Below are 21980 nucleotides of genomic sequence, written 5' to 3' on the forward strand. Positions count from 1 at the left end.
GCAAGTCTGTGGCTTGTGTCACAGAGGTAGTTGGTGGTTGGAGCCAAGGATGTAAGCTGTGATCTGCTCCATCCATGTGAGCGCGTGGTCTGTGTCACGCATGTAAGTTTTTCTGACATACACTGTTGCAGTTGTCCAAGTGTGTGTGTCCCTTGATAAATGAGGAGAAGATTGTTGACGACTCGTGCACACGACACTGCGCGTGCATGCCGATGGACTGCGGCATTGAAATCTCAAGCAAGTGGCAATCGACGAGAGGCAGCCGAGGACAACAGCTTTGGCCAATCGATACACGTAACCACATTCTGGCGGCCAAGAGTAATCTGCCCATTACAATGGCCTGGTCAACAGTCTCCTACACTGTCAACAGTCTCCTGCATAGGCGGCGCCACCCTCTGTGATATCCTACACTATCCCCTCAAAACAAGTGTTTATTTAAGAGTAAATACATTTTGTTAACCGAATGTTAAAAGTTCACAGCGCGCACAATTTACGGACAATGCTGTGTACATATATTATTACATAAAATAAAAATTTACATGAATTATGTGAACGAGTACGCGAAGTAACCGAGTCGAAAAAAAACTTGTTACACACCAGCAGGACGCATTTCCCAGCATCCCAGATGACAAGATGGCGCAAAAACTGGAGTTATTATTATAGCTCACACAGGAAAGTGGTAAGGCAGAGAAAGCGGAAGTTCAAGTAGATATGTGTGTATTTTCGTCCGCGTATTGTAATTATAGTATATCAAACATTTTGTCTTCCCCACCTTCTCTCCACAGATACGATGCTGAGACAGGAGACAGTATATGACACTCGTAGGTTTTCATCCATTTTGTCCGACATGATGTGACACCACGGTGACCAGGTGCCACGGCCAGGTTCACAGAAGGCAGTTCCAACAATTTCACACCTTTAGAGCTAAGTCACCTGTCACCAGCTGTGCTGCGCATACCGCGTGTTTGAGATAAGATTTCGGCAATAGTTGTCTCCTGCTAGACATGATTTCACATATGTACAAACCAGGCTGATGTTGTCTACCACCGTAAACAATTGTCTACATGATTTTGCAGCCACCTACAAGTGTATACATATCTACATGAGCAGCAGGTGAGTCTTGTAAGAAACATTTTCCGCCTAACACCGTTTAACCGAATTCTTGAGGAGCAAATGAGTCACAGGTGCGGACTACTCACTACTCCTTCCCCCGCCTAATCGAGCTGATTAGGACGGAATGAAAATGTGACACTTTTACCACCCGGATTAAAATTTTGCCTGATAAATGTATATATATTAATATATATCAAGTTCTTTGCAGTCAGTACACATTTTTCTCTCTTTTATTTCAGTCCGGATGTGCTGGGTAAGGACGCACTCTCAAACTAAAACTTAAAACAAGACGAACTGTACAGATTAAATAAAAACAGATGAATTGTACAGATTAAATAAAAACAAGACGAACTGCTCAGATTACAGGATCGGCAATGATGCTCTGAACGACGTCCACAACGTACAGTCAACGTCCGGAACTGTGACGTCACTGTCGCCCGCTCCACGCGCCATCTTGACATCAATTTAACAACAACAACAACAAACCCGCGTCGAAGCAATATGTCAGCTGTTGAGTGTCAGCCTAAACAATTTCTATAAAAAAGAAAACCGGGCTCAAAGTATCGTCTGCTAAGCGAATGGCAGCCCAAACACAATCGATCGGTAATGGCGGTCCGCGGTACTTCGGTCTGTGGATGGACGACTTGAATGAGACAGAGGCTGCATGGGATTTTTTTTTTTTTTTTTTTTTTTGAGCATGCTTACTAGAAATGTTTTATTTTGTCTGACATTTATTGTAAAGAGGATGAGGACAACAGCAGCTACACTTTTCGCAGATTGGATTTTGGACCCAAGCGTCGCAACAATATCGATCGAGGTGATGATGATAAGTATGTTGGTTCCAGCCTGTCTTGCTCCACCAATATTTCTAGACCTCTGTCCTGACCACCAGTGCTTCCTCGGTTCTAGACTCTTAACTGCATTTCCCCTAAAAGTTCATATGAAACAAAATTTCAAGAAATGTTCAGACTAAGCTTTCTCCACCTCACCAAGACCTTGTTCATTTTGATGCTGTGTAATTTTGTCTTTGTATATTTGTTATTTTGGTCTACGTAAGTGTGCTATGTTTATTATTGTGTATATTTGTATGTATTTCTTTGTTTTTATGACGCAATGAGACTTTCATTAAAGAGGGGAAATGTGTTGTAAAAATATTTTACACACACACATACAAACAAGCACGCAAACCTTTGGAAGTTCATCAAAACTTCTTTCATTTTAACCGATGGCCGAAAATTATTTCTCTTGGTTAAATAACTCGCTGACTTCTGACTTCAACAGGTAAGCTCGCCTTTACGTGTTTAAAAAAACAACAACAAAAGAAAAACCTCCAGGTGTAAATTTGCACACGAGGCTGCTACATTAAACACATTATTTCAAACCAACCACCTGTCTGTCACCATGCCAAGTATGATCATGGTGGAAAATTTTGCTAAAAGGTTTTAGCACCACGAAAGCCCAAGTGATCAAAGCTGTATCACAATAAAAGACTAGCTGTCAATGGACATCCTGTCAGGCGAATGATTTTGGCAAGTTCTGGAGTTCATCAGTCTACAGAGGCTGGTCCTGTGAGTGTGATATTCTGTTTGTTTATTTGTTTGCTTTACAGATTAATTACAAGGAAAAATCTTTTAATTTTGTGTGCTTTTGTTATTGCACTATGCTAGAAATTTAGCCTTTCCTTTTCAGCATTTTGATTTATATAATATTTAGCTATTTACAGTAGGACAATGATAGGTTCATTTTCTTTATTTAGGCTGTAGATGAACACTAAATTCAATGAAAATGAGAGAAAATATAAGTGGAGTGGAAGGATACTGGGGGTCATGACAATGATCGTACTCGCGACCTTGACATTGTTATCGAGGATCACAAGCAGTTGTAATACAAATGAAAGCTTGTGAGGTTGGTCGGGGTGTTGTGGAAAGTACATTTCTCTTTCCTCTTCGAATTTCAACATGAGATCTTTACATCCGACCGGACATGACTGTCAGCCTGGCACACCACATACAGTGAATCACATCCTTACAACACTGAAGTCAAACCAAATTATATTTCAAATGCCCAGCCCACTAATGTAACAAATGTGTCTGACATGTTCTGTACAAATTATGTTTTAAAGGTCGCAGTTCGTCCCACTGGCGACACCTGTCATCATTTCATCTTTTTTTATTATAATTTTGACCTCATGAAGTGCTTGTTATTACAAAAAGATTAACATTTGATCTCTCTTCCTTTCCCTCAGGCTGTCCGGTGAAGCAACGGTTAGCGCCTGTCACCAGTACAGTGAAGGTTGGCTGTCCTGGGTTCAGGTCTCGTCTCAGGCACGCTGTTCTTTCTTTGTATGTGGCATCTGTTTACAGTTGCCGGCTCGGCATAAAACACTAATTACCCCTACTTTTCCTGTGTTTGCTTTTTATATCTAATTATTTTTTTCTTTTTTGTCTGTCAGGGAAACTGAAATGTCTGCGCATCCGTCGTCCAGACAACTGTGCGATAACAATGTCCATGTTTTCTGCTAATGCTCAAAACACAGCTGCCAAGTCTGCGAGAAGCAGCATTCAATTTAAAAAGCAAAAAATAGTAAAAACTGTTTATCAATGAGTATTTCCACAAAACCACAATCATAGACAGCTTCTTCTCTCCTGAAGCCTTCGCCGTTCATCAGCATCCTGCAACTAAAGGGAGACAACTTCATTCTGTCGGTGGTAAGTGCCGACCGTTTCAATTCAAAATACTGGTCTGTTCTAGAGCAGAACCAAACAAATATTGTGATAGTATTCATGGTCTAGATCGCTCCACTCTTTACAGGAAAAGGTGTCCATGGACAGCAGCTCCTGGTGCAACGCCGAGCTGCGTGTATCTAGTGAATTGGTTTCAGTTTTTCTCTTCGTTTTCTTCAGCGCATGGTGCAGGATGTGCATTTCTCTAACAGCTACGAGAACATTTATCCACAGGCAGGCCAAACCAGAGGGTGGTGGTGGATACTTGTACTTCACGGCGACTCAGAAATTTAGACTACTAGGCAGCGACAAAAGAAAGAACGAGAGAGGCCGAGACGAGATTTGAACCTAGCACAATCGATCCTTTCCTGCTGAAGCTGCGCCCATCTCACCCTTCCACGATGACAAGGCAACACATTAAATCTTCATCGACTAGGACAGAAAGGGGGGAAAATGCTGACGCAGATGAATCCCCTATGAATAGACACGTAAACTTACCTGTCGATCGCACCTGAAATAGAAAGTAGGACTGAAGACAAACCCACTTTACCAAACCCACCCATCGCCAGATAACAAAGAGAGAGACAGAGACAGAAAGAGACAGAGAGGCGGGAACACGTTCCAGGTGAGACATTGCCTGGAACTGAACGCCAGGTAAATGTCAAGGATAAGATGTTTACCTTTTGCAGCTAAGTCTCAAGAAAGAATCAGGCCACCGAGGAATTACACCTGGAATCGCATCTATAATCCAAACTGTAATGCTGATGGATGCTCGGATGGATCGTGTGAACCATAAGAATATTTTATGTGCAGCTAAATGGGTATATTGAAACTCTGGACCAAATTAAACAACTTTCAGAACAGCAGGTATAGGATGGCAATCATGCTCTAACTCCGGGACTGTTTCCACCCGCCTCCTCTCACCTCCCCCCGTGACTTTCGCGGGCAAAAACATTTTCACGGAAAATCCCAGGTAATATGAATCTGAGAATGACAGTTAACTGATAATAAAAATAAGTCCAATACTTTTTGTCTATACAGCGCCTATTTCTCATTTCCAACCAAACTAAAATCTCTGTATGCGGCCTATTTATTTTTTTTTTCTTCTCTCAACATACAAAAGATCAAAGCTTTTTAATTGTTAATTAGTCTTTTGTCGATTTTTGGAGGGTGAGGGTGCTGCTTTCATTCAGGGAAGAGGATGGCCGAGGCAAAAGCATACTCAAATGTCAGGATAAAATTTATGGAGAAAGATTTTTGTAATCATTGACTTTCTACCTCAGCTCCTCCTGCGATATATTGCTGTGATATATCGTTTTGATAAACCGTTGTATGAAAAAGCACTTTAGCCACACATCGACAATTTCGCAGGGACTCGGGTCGATCCAGGAAAATGTTATGAAATGCCAAGCAACAGGCAAGGGAGGCAGCTGCTAAAAACCGCCAAACTGTCGCCGCTCGTGGGTTATCCCTAACGGCCCTTTAAGCAGGACTAGCTAGCCACAAGACAAGAAGCCGCAGACTGAGAGGACCATAATATATATGGCTGCAACATAATATAAATTTTCACGCTGTGCTGATCGTTATGGCCGCCATTGCATTACCATGGCAATGCTAAATAATAATTCTGCAGCAAATGTACGGCCCAACACTTCCTTAAATGCAGACAGACTGTATTTCCAAGTTTTGCGATGAGATGAAAATGTCACCTTTGTCAGAACTTTATACCCGACTGCTTTTAACAGTTTTAATGGGGAAAGGTGGGTGGTGTAGGAAATTCTTCCATATTTTTTTCAATCTGTCTGATGAAGAGGGCGGCCCGGTGGCGCAACGGTTAGCGCCTGTCCCCGCTACAGTGAAGGTTGGTTGTCCTAGGTTCAGCTCTCGTCTCGGGCACACTGTTCTTTCTCTGTCTGTGGTATCTGTTTTCAGGGCTGCCTGCCTTGCTGTGATGTAGCCTTAGTTGCTGGCAGTATAAAACACCAATTACCACACACCCACAATCCGATGAAGAATAGAAATTTATGAAGGAGATATAATGTTGTCTATTTCTGTTTACATTGTACGTCACAAAACAAACAAAAATAAAATAAAATCAGAGTGTGAAAATACAATTTAACCTGAATCATGGGTGGTTTTGCACTAAAGTGGTGCTACTCGTTGAGACCAAATTTAAATATATATATCATTAAGAATACTCATTCATGTTTGATTCAAGTCCACAAATAGAGAGACTGTTTGTTCTGGAGGAGAACATGTTAGCACGTAAAAGTAATTATGAGTAGTGATTATTTTCTTTTGTTGTTGAAGGAAGAAATCGATGATGCTGGTTCTTTCAAATGTTAGCTATCCGTGCAGGTGATGTAACTTCTTAGCCACTCCACATCCCCGGTAACAGCAAGGAAATAGCAAGATGGTTTTCATTATCCCTAACCTCCGTTTTACCCCTCGACGCATCAATGAAGTGTGCACTAAAAATAGCTGTGGTCGTCTGACACCAGAGACAGGCAGACGAAGGATGATGAAGGGGAATAATCGCCTTCCTGGTGTGGCCATAGACGGTTCTCTTGTGTCGACTGGACAGCCATCTGTTACAGATAGACCGCTCGAAAAACAGTTGTGATTATTCTGCCTTCAAGTAGAGAGAGAGAAAGTGTGTCTGTTTAATCCTCCTTTAATCTTTCATTCCATTTTATATATATATAGAAAGTTACAGTAATTGAAGTGGCAATAAAGAGGTTGCATAGCAAATTATAAGAGTATCTCGTATATGTATATAATTATATTCGTGGCGGTGATTGATGGCAATAACGACAGCCTGGGTTTGGTTGCAGGTTGTAATGAAGCCAATAAATGTCCAAGTCCTCAGTGGCTCCATCCTCTTGACATCCCTAGCTTGGTGTGTCACAAAGGTTGTTAGGGGCAGGAACTGCACCTTTACCTTGACCTTTATACAGGTATCTATTCTGATGTCTACTCACATCCCTTCAGTGACTGCTTATTACCAACGAGTCAGTCCTTAAAATCTTGCAATGCCTCATAGTTTTATTTTATTCCTCGAGGAGAATATGTCCACAAAAAATCCTCACACTACCCTCTCATCAGTCGTTCAGCCTCTCAATCCTCCTTCACCAAGCCGTTAGTGTATCAGCCAGTCCTCTGTATCTCGATCCCGCGTTCAACAATAAGCCCTCGATGTCTCAACTCTCATGTCGGTAGAACCTCAAAGCTTTTACATCAGAGATGTGCATCAGCCCAAAGCAACATCGATTTGCTGGCTGCTAGTCTCCAACAGGATCAGCAGTCGCTCGCAGCTACAGATACGGCCGGACAATTAAGCGAATTACGATACAGGGCCGGTCACATAATCTTTGTTTACTGCTGAGTGCGCCCCCTTCCCACACACACACCTCCCCTCATTTCCTCATCACCAACGCCTGGGTAGGGCAGTGAGACTGGGTTTTGCGAGGCTGATAAACAACCAGCTGTGCACTGGACCGTAACTGATGACACATGAGACTATCCACCATCTTGTCCTATGCACGGACATTGCGCAAGGCCTGCAGCCTATGGAGCTGCACCATGACGAGCCGTTTACCAAAGGGACAGGTTGCAGGACCGCGAGAAAATTGAAATTCGCATAATGGGAGAATAATTATCTTATAAATAGTGATGGCCACAATTTAACAGTTTTAGCTCGCAACTGGTTTCGCGTGCCATCACGAATGAGCCCCCTATGCCCAGTGTTTTCATTCTGGCTGTCAATTCCCTGCGGTCATCATGAGTAAGTACTTCCACTACCTAGAAGTCGTGTGGAAAGAAACTAAAAACTGTTCTTGTATGACAAATATGGACGATGTTTGATCATGTTTGATAAAGTTTTTTTTCGGCACGTGAAGTAAGAGGAAGGTCAAACATCCACAGTTAAGAATGCTCTTCGACAGAAGACATCAGCTCACGTGTTGTTGTTGTTGTTTGTTGTTGTTTTCGAACACTTTTTTCTATTTCAAGTATTCTGAACCCAAGTAATGGTCTAAACGAGTCTTTAGAAGTCATTTGTATTCTAGCTTTCCAAAATATGTGACGAACATGCTGATCCAATGTGTTTGTGTTGTCGCTTTATGTCCCTACTATCTCCACAAGCCATGGTAAGGTGTATACGGACAGTCCATAGTCGGCCGCTCAACTAGGCCTTCAAGGTAGCGCCTCGTGAAGTCTCGGCTACAGATTCTTTTTGTTTTATCTGCTTGTTCCTCACTACACAACCTAATCCCTCTGCTGCAGAGGGAGGAGTCAGCATGTCCCAGGCTCTAGCTTGGCTGTCGGAGTTGTGTGTCAGCATATTCTCGCATCCTCATTACAGAGTTTATATAGTCTGTATAGTTTCTGGCTAGCCTGCAGCAAGGACATCCACACTACAAAGGAGTAGAAACAGGCTGTCACGCGCTTGCCCGAGGACAACAAAAGATCAAAGCCCCGTGTGGACCGTTACATCAGTAACGCTCTACCTGTGCACCACACCTGTTCACCGCCTGCGGCTCTTAACTTTTGATCTTCGTTGTCAAACGCGTAACAAGCGACACCTGACGGGAAGACAGTGTAGACAACAGGTGTTTTATGTGTCATTACTTCGCTTGACACGACCATCAACTGAGCTGCTGCGAGTCTTACCGCTCCCCTTACCTCAGGAACTCGACTGTTAAATTCGTTTATGTTCTTTCATACGGAGGAAACGGGAAGAGACGCCAGACAGCAGTAGCGTCAGTATCCATGCTGATGCCGTCGGTTGCTAAGGCCGCGAGGGTTAAACAGACGCACGAGACAGAAGGGAGAGTACTGAGGTCATGAGGTCAAGCTCTAGTTGCCGCCGTCCGTTCTGCGACTGAGGAAAAACAAACGAGGGTTTAGAATTCAGGAATAATACACACCCGCCACAATCGACAGCCGGAATCGATGCCCGCTGTTCTAAATGTGAAACCTGAAGCTGACATAGACGTCTGTGCACCCGGTCCAAATGATTTGTAAATGACCGGGTTATGGTTCCGACCGTCGAATATTCCATCTCCCGTAGGACCAAGAGGTGACCATTTTCACGGCCAGGTTTATCAGGAAATTTTGTGACCCAAAGCCACCCAGCACGTCTCCCCGTGAAAACGCTTCCTGCTGCTAAACCGGATGTCTTCTCTAGTAGCAGTGAAGGGTTAGGGGTGGGGTGGGTAGCGGTGTGGCTGGCGCCGGGGAGGTAGTGAACATTACAGCACGCTCCATGCTGCCGCTCGAAAAAGCAACCGTTGTAATTTCCCTCGTGATGGCGCATGAAAAACAACCGTTACCGCCAGTCACCAAGCGAGCATCCTGCTGCCACTGATTTCCCCGCGGCCATGGAAGTTTTGCCCTAACGAACATTTGTGACGCAACAAGTCATACAGCACGCGCAAGAATAACCGCGACCCTCCTCATTCCGGCCAGACAGGATGTTGACACACTTTGCTCTCAAGTAAACAGACCCTTACATACCCTCATATATTCCCTTTTTCTGTTTGTTGTGTCTCGTGCTTGCTTTGAACCAACAGGTTCATCATGTAACGTCTCGCGAGAAAAAATTCTTCACGATTTAGATAGTTGAAAAACAGTAGCCGTTAATCAAATTTGATGTTTAAAACAATAATTTCTGTCCGAATTCGTGTTTCATAAAAACACTCGATACGCGCACGCACATGTAGAGACATGCAAGCATACAAGCACGCGAACAAACACGCTCACAAGCGCGCGCGAGAGGGAGGGAATGGGTCAAAAGATGAAGGCGGGAACTGTGACGTGACACAAGCGAGGTCAATGTTGTTTACTCGCTACCATGGTGACCGCGGAGACGTACCATATGCCGCTTATTTGCTGTGGAAGTCTCTAGAATGAGGCTTTTAGCAGCAGGCGCGGTGAGGGCTTCACAACAACGAGATGATGGCAATCGTATTTACAAGCACAGCGGCAGTTGTTCGTCGTTGTACCATGTGACTGGGACAATGCTGCATCCTTGTCAACCGCCGCTGCAGCTCGTGAAGAGATGCACTAGTAACCTTGACAGCGGTCCCGCCGGGTCATTAGACCGGAACCGATGATTGATTCCCCGAGGAAAGCTGCTGGAAATGGGCCGCCGACCATGATGAAAAGCTTCTGAGGACAAGATGGAAGAGGGAGCGGGTGGAGGTGGATGGTGAAGCTGTAAAATAATAAAGTACTGCTAGGGTAGAAGGGTAGGGTTGGAGAGAAATCAACTGTCTGTAAACTTGAGTATACCAGCGAATGGTGCTGCAGACAGGTGGGGTGGGAGAGAAACAGTGGTCTGTAAACTCGGGTATACCGGTCCTTCCGGATAGGGCTTCTGTTGATGACGATATATGCATTCGTGTGTGTGAAGGAATATGCACGAGTGTACGCTTTGTGTACACCAGAGAGAAATTCAGACAGACAAAACTAAATTCCTCTAGTTGGTAGATGACCGGTCCATTTCACGGCTGGAGGGGAGGTGTGAGTATAAAAATCAGCAACAAGTAAGCAAGATATACGGCAATGAATTAAAGAGTCAGGGACGGAGAGAAAGAAACGTGTAATGGTATTGTGTACCTGTGTACAATTATCCCAGCTTTAAGGTCTTAAAAAGATTGTCCTGATCACATTTCCCTGAATACTGACACTTTTTAGGCAGGGAGCACAACAGACCAGTCCAGACCTAACAAAGTGGAAAAAAAAATCCTGCCTGCCTCATACCCCCTTCACACCTCGAGCCCTGGCGAGATCTAACGACTCTGGTACCCACGGCAAGTCTTCTTCCTTCCAGTCCTTTGTCCTCGGGCCACCTGAGATCACCCTAGGGGTCCACCATTAATCCACCTTCCACCAAGGATGTTAGTTCTCGGGTTACATGACACTGGTAGATCCTGTGCATTATATTATTGTTCTCTGTATGTTCTGTATGTGTTCTGTATGTGTTCTGTATGTGTTCTGTATGTGTTCTGTATGTGTTCTGTATGTGTTCTGTATGTGCTCAGTTTGTGCTCTGGTTTGTTTCCAATGGGGTGCAAAGACCTGCATATGTCAGCAACTCACGTATGATGATACGAAGTACAAATAAAAAAGAATAATGAAGGAGGAAACAAATTAAAAAAAACACGAGTCTTGAAATTCTAGGTTCAATGATCATAGATGAGGATGATAATGATAATAATGACGAGGACTTATTGAAGATGAACTTTACATAAATAAATCAATGTCTGCTAACAGCCTGTCACAACACGCGAGAAAGCTGCACAAATCTTGAAGCAGTGGGCTGGGGCCATATTCCACCCGGACAGAAATGTTAGAGCTGTTTATCACGCATGGCTGACAAGCTGCTCAGGTAGCCAATCGATACAGTCGAGTGTTTGCGAAAGATGCCGGTGGCACCTGGGTAGCGAGGTCTCCAGACCGACCTTCAACAGCTGTCACGTGCTCACATACCGTTACGACAGACCTCGCTTCTTCACCAGCAGTCGCCTAATGATCGGCCACCAGAGTATGCCGAGAAGCTTACAGGTGATGGAGTGTAATGTCGCCTAATGATCTTCTCCTGGACTAAACCTGATGTAAGTAGGAATGATGAACGATGCGAGCCTAGCAACCAAAAAGAGGACCGTCGCCAGGGACCTTTTGACGAATGGTCTGGCTGGCCCGAGCACGTGAGTGGTCAAAACAAACAAACACACTATCATCCACCCATCCTACCGCTCGTGAAAAAGTTCCTGTCCTATCGGCTGGAATCGATTGACATCGCCATCTCGGCTAACATGAAATAGTGTTGAATTTATCGCCGGCCGGAGCGGTCCACTGGCAGAGGATGACAGATGGCGCTGATGTATTCAGGTTCGTGCACTGGACACGGTATTCCTCGGGTGCAATTAAACTGCAACTGTACACGACAGAACGATCATTCCGCACTGTTGTGAAGCTTACAGGAAGTGCAGCACGTGCACACCGCCTGCATTATCCTTTGTACTCTGAACATATATATATATACACAATATGTACAGATGGGCTGTGAACTCTGCTCTACGACCTGAATGATGAAAGGGGAAGGTATAGGTGCCCTAGCCTTATAATCCGACTGGGAGTGAACTGTGCCCGACTAACCGTGTCTAGGGCACGCTCCATGGCAACCGTCTATTACCGCCATCACTGATGAATGAGCGAACTAGTCACTGTGTAGACACCAACATGCGAGCTTCACACAAACGACCTTTTGTTCTGAATATAACCTTACTAATCTCGCGTCTACATATTATGTTATGTTTTATTTCTTTACTTTTTTATCAAACCTTATAACACAGATTAAAAAATAATAAAGTAGAGATAAACCTTTGAGAACAAACATCACTGATGGAAATGCTACAACTATCAACACTTTGCACGAATCTCAAGTCCACGACTGATAGACATTGTCTACCATTGGTAACATGGTAGTGAAGTAAATTTCTTTATTTAAAAAACGATAACACAGTCCGCACATGATTAAATGAGAAGATATTCGATTCTGAATAAATGGAGGAAAGTTTTTTTTCCAAAATATCGTGACAACAACATTTTATGAATCAAGTCTTCAGTGCAACCTGACATTGATATTCCCAATCTCTTCTGCATGTTCACACACACACACACGCGCGTGCATGTAAAGCGGGTTTTGTTTCCCTTTGTTCTCTCAAGCGTGTCTAAAGCTGATATGTACATTGTATATACTCATTGTTTAGCAGCGCTCGTAAAATAGCCAAGGTCCATATTGTAAGTTAGACATATTAATACTGTACGTCGCGATTAACAACAGGCATTAGGAGAATGAACTTCACTCACCAGACGCCGAAATTTTCCTGCGAGGGGAAGGGTTCTCGGTGTCATCCTGGTACTCGGCATGGTCTTTGAGGGACAGAAGCTCCCCATTCTCCGCCCCTTCCTCCATGCCGTTGGAGGCCAGTCGCTCCACCTGTGACATCCTCGCTGCCAGCTGCTCACGCGGATCGCACGAAAGGTAATCCTCTCACTCACTGTGTGCCAGATGTTGATTTCTCTCACAACGATTTCCCAGAGAAGTTCTAGAAACTCAGCATGAAGTCATCTTGTGTTTCAGCTGAGCCCCACGTGATCGCTGACGCGATTCTCACTGAACTCAGCCCTCGACTATCAAAAGCAGTTGGCGACGAGCGAAAAGAATATAGCGTTTTTCGAACAGACACGCAACTTATTTCGGTTAGTGACGAATTGTTTCGGACTTATTTTCTCAGAATCTCAGGAGAAATGCTAAAAAAAATAGCATACACGCTCCCTAATGCTAGTAAATCCATCCACTTCCACATTCGCTGCAAAAGTTTTCTGTCAGTGTCTAGGCCTCCCACTAGCTGCAGTTATTCAAAGGAAGAACTCGGGGGTCATTAAGTCAACATTACTCTTGTCCTTTGCTCCCTCGGAGAAATCGCTCGATCCTGTAATCAGGTAACAAAGAAACTTTCTTTACGATACAGCGCTAGTCACAAACTAACTCAAGGGGTTAATGAAGCAGCACTAAGCACCCACACTAAGCCGTATCTCCATTTTCTTCCATTCTTGTAACGGATCTCAGTTTGCGATGTCCCAAGGCAGGTAGCCGTTGAAACTCTGTTTGAAAGCTGAGGCCAAGGTTAATACTTACTACTGACGAGGATTGTGGAGGCCATTGCGAGGGCGACAACAGCTGGTGTTGCTGTGTGAACGCGCAGACAGGATAGTATTAATCCACACCCTGTTCATTCAATGGCGATCCTGTTCTACTTCAGTGCGCGACATCAGCCTGAGCATGCGCGTGCTTGTTCTCGAGAGGAAATACACGGTTATCACGCGTAAACGGCGGACATGTGACGCTTCTTCGACCAGTGACGTGACGTCTTAGTGACGTCTGGTGCCGCAGGCTACTTCCGCTTTAACACACTAGGCTTGGCGCGTGCGCAGTTAGCAGCAAAATACAGGTTTCACAGCTCATACCAGTTAGCATCTGTTTCTACTGTTGACCCTCTGGGCCTTTATTACCTCGTTTAAAGAAGAAGTCGCAAATTTCCAGTCACTAAGTGCGAACCATATCATGTGACGAATTCAGACATCACTGCCAATGGCGAGGCATATCACGTGGCTAATTCAGAGGTGTTTAAACTGTTTTGTGTCAGGTAGGAAGTAATTTAGTGGTTGCAACAGAGCGGAATCACGCAAATGATGTGGATTTAATTGGCTTAATTGAGATTTTGTGTAATTACGTTGTGTCTCTCGTTATAAATACGTTCTGTGTTCTGTATTTTGCATGATTTCTAGTTTGTAAATGAGTAGATGTATACAAAACAAGCGTTTATGTAAGAAACGACAGAATGACAGATTTTCGATTTCAGAAAAAAGTGTGGCATAAGAAATCGAAGAACAATGAGTTAGCTCAGAGTAAGGCTATATTTGGGATTCAAACCTCAATGCTCAGTCTCATTCCTATCTGCGCGAGATTGCTTGACACGCACTAGACAAGAGCTTGACAGAAAGTGTGACAGATGACAGTAGCCATCTGATGCAACCTGACCTTTCCAGGGGTGACACGAGATATGCCAAACAACTTACAGTTAAATTGTGGTAAAGGATTCTTTTGTATCTTAAGAGCTGTTTCATCAGCGAGATGTTTGTTTGTTTGTGTTAATTCCAGGGATTAGTGTGTCAACAAGAAGTCCATGTAGTTGACTGATCAAAACCCATGCAGAACTTTACTCTCCCTAGACATTCTCTGTAAATAAATTAGTAGCTTTTACCATCATTGCGATTGGCTAAAAGTATTTGTGTCCGGCACAATAAATATGCAGAACTGGCAGTTTGCAGGGTATGACTATAATAAGTTTGGTTGTTTACAATGTTCTGACAAATATCAGATGTTTAAAAAGTTTAAAACTCTTCTCAGTCTTGAATCAGGGTTAGTACGTCATTGACCGTTGCATTTATATGCCCCATGATGACTTTGGGGTCAACGATGGTCTGCATGTAATTCAAACGGAGGTGAAAAATTCCTATCGCCTAGTGGTAAACCACGCTGGTTGTACATACATAAACATAATACAATACATAAACAACTGTGTTGACACTGTGATGTTCGCATAACGATCAAATCGCATAATGACGTATTTCTTAGGGTACGTCCCTCGTTAATCGAGGCTTGAATGTTCTGTTGAAATCTTGCAGTTCACTTTCAATTTTCTCAAAGCCCTGTTCCTTACAGTTTGTTTGTTTTTTTTCCTGGAATCTATCGTACATAGTGTAAAGATCTGCATAAGGTTTGCCGCTACAGGAAGCGATCAAACAGGGGAAAAGCATGCTGGTCGAGCTGCTGTAAAACGATCCTATCACCGTCGGCATAGGGAGCGCTGCTCTACACCCGCCAAAACAAAAGCCCTCTTCATCCACCCCGCTATCAAAACTTCGCAATCTTTTAGCGTCATGGAGGCTTAACCGTTAACTCTAACCGTCACCCTGCTTCACTTTGCGGGTTTATTTACCTGACCTTGACCTGCGCATTGCGTCCTAGGCTTTCTGTGACGTCATCGCAGACGATGGACTGGCGCTGAGATTTTATTCCAAGCAGTCAGCGTTGCAGAAGGCAAATGCCAGCGAGACACACAATCAAGCAGGCTGGCTGGGTAATTTCTGTAACTGTGCACGACTCGTCCTCGATGACACCAAATTAGTGAACGTAAATCTGCCAGCGCACTGTGGGCTGATCCCACCAGACGCTGCGCGTCCTGATGAAGGCGACATCAGAGGCGCTTGCGAAATATAAAAGAAATCACCCACTTGCACATTGCCATGGTCAGAAATAAATTTTGGCCTTTACTGATTGCAGAAAAAAGCTATTTCTTCTTTCCTCTCCTAACAATTTCTGCTTTGTATCTTATATCCTGACATACGATAATAAGCAGGGTCATAATTATTTAGCTGAGGTATGTAAACATCTTATGTTATTTTATATTCATGTATTCATTTTTGCCATTTGTGGCATATTCAATGACACAAGTACATCTTAAAACATTTCAACAGTTGCATCTGTTCCCATAATCTACTGAAGTAGATGTTATAATATAATGAAGCTTCACGGTGAAAGCCTATTTAACTGGTTAGCTCGTTTAGCAAAGAATTCCTAAAGCAACCAATTAGCCTTGATCATAAAGCTCCACCAGTACTGTGGCTTCGTTCTACCGCCCAAGATAACACAGGCTGCCACACACATCAGGACTCCGACAAAGCGACGCCTTACCTGTTCGAAATGCCCAGTTGTGGAAACTTAACCCCCTTGCATCCGTTCAGACGTCGCTGCTCACCAGCATGCTGGTACTGCAATGACTGCTAAAGCCCTCGCGAAGTCCTCGCAATATATCTGCACAGGAGCCAGGATGTAGGCAACGTGTAAAGTCTGCCTCGTTTAGTTAACGCACGCTCAGATTCTATCGATGTTGCAGTCGGACGAAGATTGCAGTACGGCGATTGCGACTGTTACTACAAGCTACAGCACTGCTGCTTCCACTGCTACTGTATTTCCCACGTGCTGCTGCTGTTGCTGCTGCAGACCAAACGGTGACACGCGAACGGTGTCTGTAGCCGTACTGCTGAAACAGAACTGAGCTGCGTGCGACAGTCACGGCCGGTTCACGCGAGCGCACGTGCAGGCCCGCACACGCACGCACACACCATAAAGAAGAAAGAGCGCCTTGTGGGCAGTCTTGAGCAAAAGCGACGACTGATCGAAATCCATCTTTCATGGCTGAGACAGCGAGAGAAATGAAAATGTGGAAATCCATACAAATGGCACAAAATGCAGAAATAAGTAGTCGTACAACGGCATATCAGGCGCCTCACTGAACATTCTGGTAATTTCCTTGGAATGTGGTAAATGTTAACGGACTGAGCTCAGCTAGCGAGCAGTTCTGTTGATAACTGTCACCTCGTCCCAGTCACATGGTGCTTGAAATGTGTTTTGGAATAACTGTTGACTACATCCTTGACCGCACTAACTGCCTAGCCAGAAAGCATGCGTATCCTTAGAAATTATTCGTTTCTACTTTCTTCAAAGAATGCATACACAACGGGGGGAAAAAAAGAACAGCCGAGAACTTCTGTTGATCGAATCTTCTGCAGCATGCCCGGGAAGTAGAACAGAGAATTTGAAATAAACTGGATAAACAGACAGTAGAAGAACTCCTGATCTTTCTGGCTGTTTGACATATATTTCCTACCTGTCAATTTTTGTGTAGGTAGCAAGAAAATGGATGATCGACTGTTAAAGGTTACTCCGAGTCACACGTGAGTTAAGACTGGCGGTTGTTGTCAAGGTAACATAACACACAGCTGTTATCAATCTGCTAAGTGCGGAATAAATTTAATCAATTTCTGCTTCAGACAACCATACGTGGAGTGACCTTAACTGATGTCTGCCAGGTCAGTGAAGGCGCTACAAATACGAGGGCTTCAAGCTTGATAGGACCAATGAGATCTTGCCTAATCAGCGAGCCGACTTCTGTGACGTCACGGGAAATAACCTCTTGACCTCTCTTAAACGAGACATCGTTGTCTCCTAGAGGATGAGAATTAGTACCTTTGAGAAGAATGTCATTGCAAAACTGAGTGAACCTCCTTGACAGTCACTGCTTTGAAGACAGTTGGACTGGGAGCAATTTTTTTAAAAACAGATTTTCTCCCTCAAACGTGGCAACCAACCCAAGGCTGTTCTAATCTTTCCCATAATCCAGGGGTTGAGAACTTTTTAACCAAGGTCTATGTTGACATTTCTCACTTCATTTGTGCGCCATACAAACTCATCTACTTAATAATTAACCTGCTATGTCTGGTCCAGCTCTAGTCTGGCCACAGTGTGTTAACTGTGCAACTGTACAATCCCAGCCTGCCTGGCGCTGCTGTCCTCTGAAGTCACCACAATTCGCATTTTTGTAATTAGTGCACGAAAACTATGCTCTCTTCCTATGAAAAATATAACAAAACAACTGTTTGGAGTCTGTAAAGTAAATGTTACAATTAGAAAGTTCCTAGAGAAGACAGGCTGTAACGGAAAAACTCGTCAGCGGCTGCCTTGGCTGGCCACATCAAATGATTTCGCGGGCCGGAGGTTCCCCACCCCAGGCTATATCTTTCCGCAGATTGCAAGCTTCCTGTGCTTCTTGTAGATTACAAGATATACATTCCATGATTTATACATAAACATAAACCCCACGGGCCAGTCTGTCAAACCACCAGCAGTTCCTCAGCAACCCTCGGTACTAGGGTCAAAGGGGTCCGACTATGTCATCCACTAGGGTCAGCTTGTTTCCTTTCCCGAAGGAGTACTGACTGGTGGCCTTTGTGGACCACCCTGGATCGGTGCCATAAGTAAACTGTTCTTTCGAGACCCAGAAATATCTGTAAACCGATATATTTATGAAAATTTGTATCTTTCATTTAAAACCAGTTTGTTAATCCACTTGCCGTCTCCTTTAACAGGTCAGGGTGCAGAGAGGTCAAACTATATATAACAACTCTTTTGGGCATTGAAACAGAAGAAACTGCACTAACATAACGGCGTCTGTCAACAGAATAAAACACACCTGCAGGTTTGTAGCTTCCAGGAATCAATAGCAGCTGCTGGCGAAAAGAAAATAAACACCGGCCCTACATAGCAGTCTAGTGTGATAGGCAGGGTGGGGGAATACCTTTGTACTTCGGTTAACTGACACCTGGTTGAGGCCACAAGAGACAAGTACGAGAACTCTGACAAAGGGTTTACATTTGGTGCGAACCATGTAAAGGCAACTAGTGATCGACATATAAATCCAAATAAGACATCAAATCAATAATTAACTTTGTATGCTTGCAGAAACTAGTACCCGTGTCCAGTTACAGATGCATACCCGCATGTAGTTACTGATGCATACCTGAGTGTACAAGTAATCCCTACTCGCACCTGTATACGGACACTTGTTTTTCAACCCAGGCAGGAGGATTTAACAATTTTCAATTGACTTTTGAGGTTGTTTTCCTCTGAGTCCAGGGGTCAAGTATTCAGTGGCACAACTAGATTGTAGCACCCAGCTAAAATGTTTATGACCAGTTTAGCTGACTGCTTGTTGTTAGCAACCAGCTCGTGCAACAGTGAACCCTGACCCTAATAAACTCGTCTTACCAGGTCACGACGACACCAGCTGCGAGGTGACCTCATGCAAAGAAGATTAGAGAGGTTAAATCTGCGTCCAGTACCTGGTGACATATAATAGTCGAATGGATATAAAAAGAATAGATCATCGAAATCCCTGCCAAGGGACATCACTCTTTCTTTTGTCAGGCCCACGGCTCAGGAGTGACCGCTCCTGTCTCGCACCTTCATCTCGTACGCAGTCTGTTGACAGAAGAAGCCCTAACATACACATGTTGCCATGAAACTCGGGTATGCTTGACCCCTGGGTCGTAGTTATGAAGGGAGAATAAGAAGTCTCCCCCGGGAAAAATGGGGAACGCAAGGAAAAGCGTCTTGTTTCCGAAGATATCAGAAACGTCCAGACCGAAGGCACTACTCCATGTTACTTTGCCTCAGGGCAAGTTTGTCAGTGCTTTATAATTACAGTTTCTAGTGTAAAACATCCTCCACTGTTCTGGAACCCACTTTATAATTTTAGAAACAAGATCTTGTTCTTGGGTTCTACATGTTGCCCAAAGGGCAAAGACTTAACCTCGTTATAATTAACTCACCCAGCAGAAGCTTTTGATGCCTCGGAAAAATATTCATATTCACTATAGCTGGCGCCGAATGGGCAAGCCTTTACCACAGTGACTGAGTAACAAAGCTCGAGAAACTGCCAGTTATGCAAATTTACTGTGCTGGACATAGCAGTCGCATTTATATTTATCAAATAAAATTTATTTAATTGCACAATTGGCTTTAAACGTTTTTTTTTTTAAGAAGAAGTCAATGGAAAGGGGAAGATTCTGTGTTCTTTCACCAATTCACTATATGGACTTCTTGTTGCTACACGAATTCCTGCAATTGAAAGAAACACACACACATTGCTCCAAGTCACCAGTGTCATATTGCTAGACATGTCGACATCGAATGCCCCGGAAGTAGCAGATGCCATAACCCATGTATTTGGGAGCTATGTATGTACCCTGGAAACCCGCTACTCAGACTTTGACTCTGTGTTCTCAAGTCCCTCTATGACAGAAAAAAACTTGGTTTTCTTGCCAGCTATGTCGAAACTTGACTATCCTCAAACAAGGAGAGCCTCTCGGTGTTCTTGCGATAGTCTGGAGGTATCTTGCTGCCCTCGACGATACTTTACCTTCGATCCATAGGTCACATGAATGCCCTGCTTGCGGATCGTACTCATCCTGGCTGACTGTTGGAGTTCTGTGTCTGTTTGTAAAATTAGAGCACTCAGCAATGTTTTTAGTCCTGTCTGCACAGCTAGGGTCCTAGTCGTATGGTAATGCCCACAAGGGATTTTCTTCTGCGCATTCCAATGCGCATTGAACAAAGCTTTTACTCTTCCGGGCCAAATGCATGTAATTTTCAGTTCACGCCATTTTCAGGCAGCTTTATCGATGTCCGTAGCTGTACATCTGAAGCCAGCACCGGATGTTCGTGCAGTGGTGCAGTGGAGGACAAAGGCGGCTCGCCACCGAGCACAGGGCCGCCATCAATTAACCTGTCAACCTGACGGCCTGCGCGTCAAACGGAGGTGTTCATGGCGCTCGGAGAAGTGTTCCACTCTCGTACATTACGAGGCTAACATCCTTGAGTTTACAAAAATCTCTCCTTTTTTTTTAAGTCGATGCAACGATATTTTTTTCCTAAAGTCTCTAAATATCTCAAAATTCAAGATTAACCCATCAGACACATTCAGCTTGAAGCTGCTACCAAGTTGTGAACATACAGCTGTTATTAGTTTGTTAAACAAAATGATTAGTAACATTAAATAATAATAATAATAATTTTTATTTAGAAAAGCACACTTTGATAAACCTACATGTATATGTATCACAATAATAAAAGCCGCAGCCAAATGGAGAGGTCCCACCCTATGTCTGGTGTTAGTCAATCAGCAAACCGACACGAGAAATTAGTTTTTAATCTTGTTAATCCTAGATAGGAACTGCTATGTTCAAAGGCGAGAACGGAACAGAATATGGGAATTAATATTTTGTAACAAGCTAAACTCACTTATTTGAAAGTGATTTGCATTTATTTGCTTTTAAAACTCTCGTTCCCGCTGAGCAAGATAATAATATTGATGCACTTACTTCTTCAGAAACATAGATGACAGATTCATTCAATGTCAAATTATTTGTAGGTAAGAAAATTTCGTGACTGACGATCACATCGATGAAGTCCAAGATTTACCAGAAACTTTCTTTGTGTGACATGGCCTTAACATGATACCGACAATGAGTTAATTATCGGCGGCTCGATATTCGATCCGGATGGTGCTGCAGTTAATCCTCGACTTTCTACATTCTCCTCAGCAGCTGGCCGGACAGAGGAGAGCTGCATCCCACGGACGACCTGTCAACAAACGAACTATTTCTAGAAGCCATTCACTCACTTTCGAGCTTGAAGCATCTCTGTGTAAACAGGACTTGGCAGTCCAACAGGAAGCAAACGACAGTTCTCCGTTTCGCAAAATTAAAGAAGTCTCCTGAGAGACTTAGGTCTGAACCCATTTGTTCTGGTTATTTCACTTCTACTAAAATCTGATACAAAGCAAAACAAAACGAGTAAACAGCTCTATTCGTCTGCTGCTGACCGATGAGCCACAAGAGGCAAAGAAAGTTGCTCGTTGTCCGAAGAAAGTACGGTTCAGTTTTAAAAACTGACCTCACGGCTCATTTTAACGGACAAGCACATTATTCGAGTAGGGTAGCTTCTACTAGGGGTAGGGATGGGTGAGTAGAGGGAGAGCAAATAGATGGCGCTCTTGCGATGTGAGATTGATATGATAATAATTGAAAATCGATCTTTGGACGGTTATGAAGGACCTTTATTTATTGAGACCTGAAGAGTGCGATACTACGCAAGCAGTTGCTCATTTA

General features: G+C 43.7%; 1 protein-coding gene across 5 annotated transcripts in view; it reads right to left on the reverse strand.

Annotated features, from left to right (window-relative positions):
* The window catches only part of LOC112559055, a 59980-nt gene that overhangs the window by 24268 nt on the left and 13732 nt on the right, over nt 1-21980 (reverse strand). The window contains exons 1-2 of one of the 5 annotated variants that reach the window (XM_025229927.1): nt 16165-16488; nt 12714-13339 (exon numbers count right to left, since the gene is read on the reverse strand). The exons of 3 other annotated variants lie outside the window; for them this stretch is intronic. The gene's annotated coding sequence lies outside the window, so the exon portion shown is untranslated. Of the gene's footprint in view, nt 1-12713; nt 13340-16164; nt 16489-21980 lie in introns of those variants that run through there. One more of the 5 variants, XM_025229925.1, reaches the window with a different exon arrangement.

The sequence above is a fragment of the Pomacea canaliculata genome, linkage group LG3 (assembly GCF_003073045.1).
Source record: "Pomacea canaliculata isolate SZHN2017 linkage group LG3, ASM307304v1, whole genome shotgun sequence".
Taxonomy (NCBI): domain Eukaryota; kingdom Metazoa; phylum Mollusca; class Gastropoda; order Architaenioglossa; family Ampullariidae; genus Pomacea; species Pomacea canaliculata.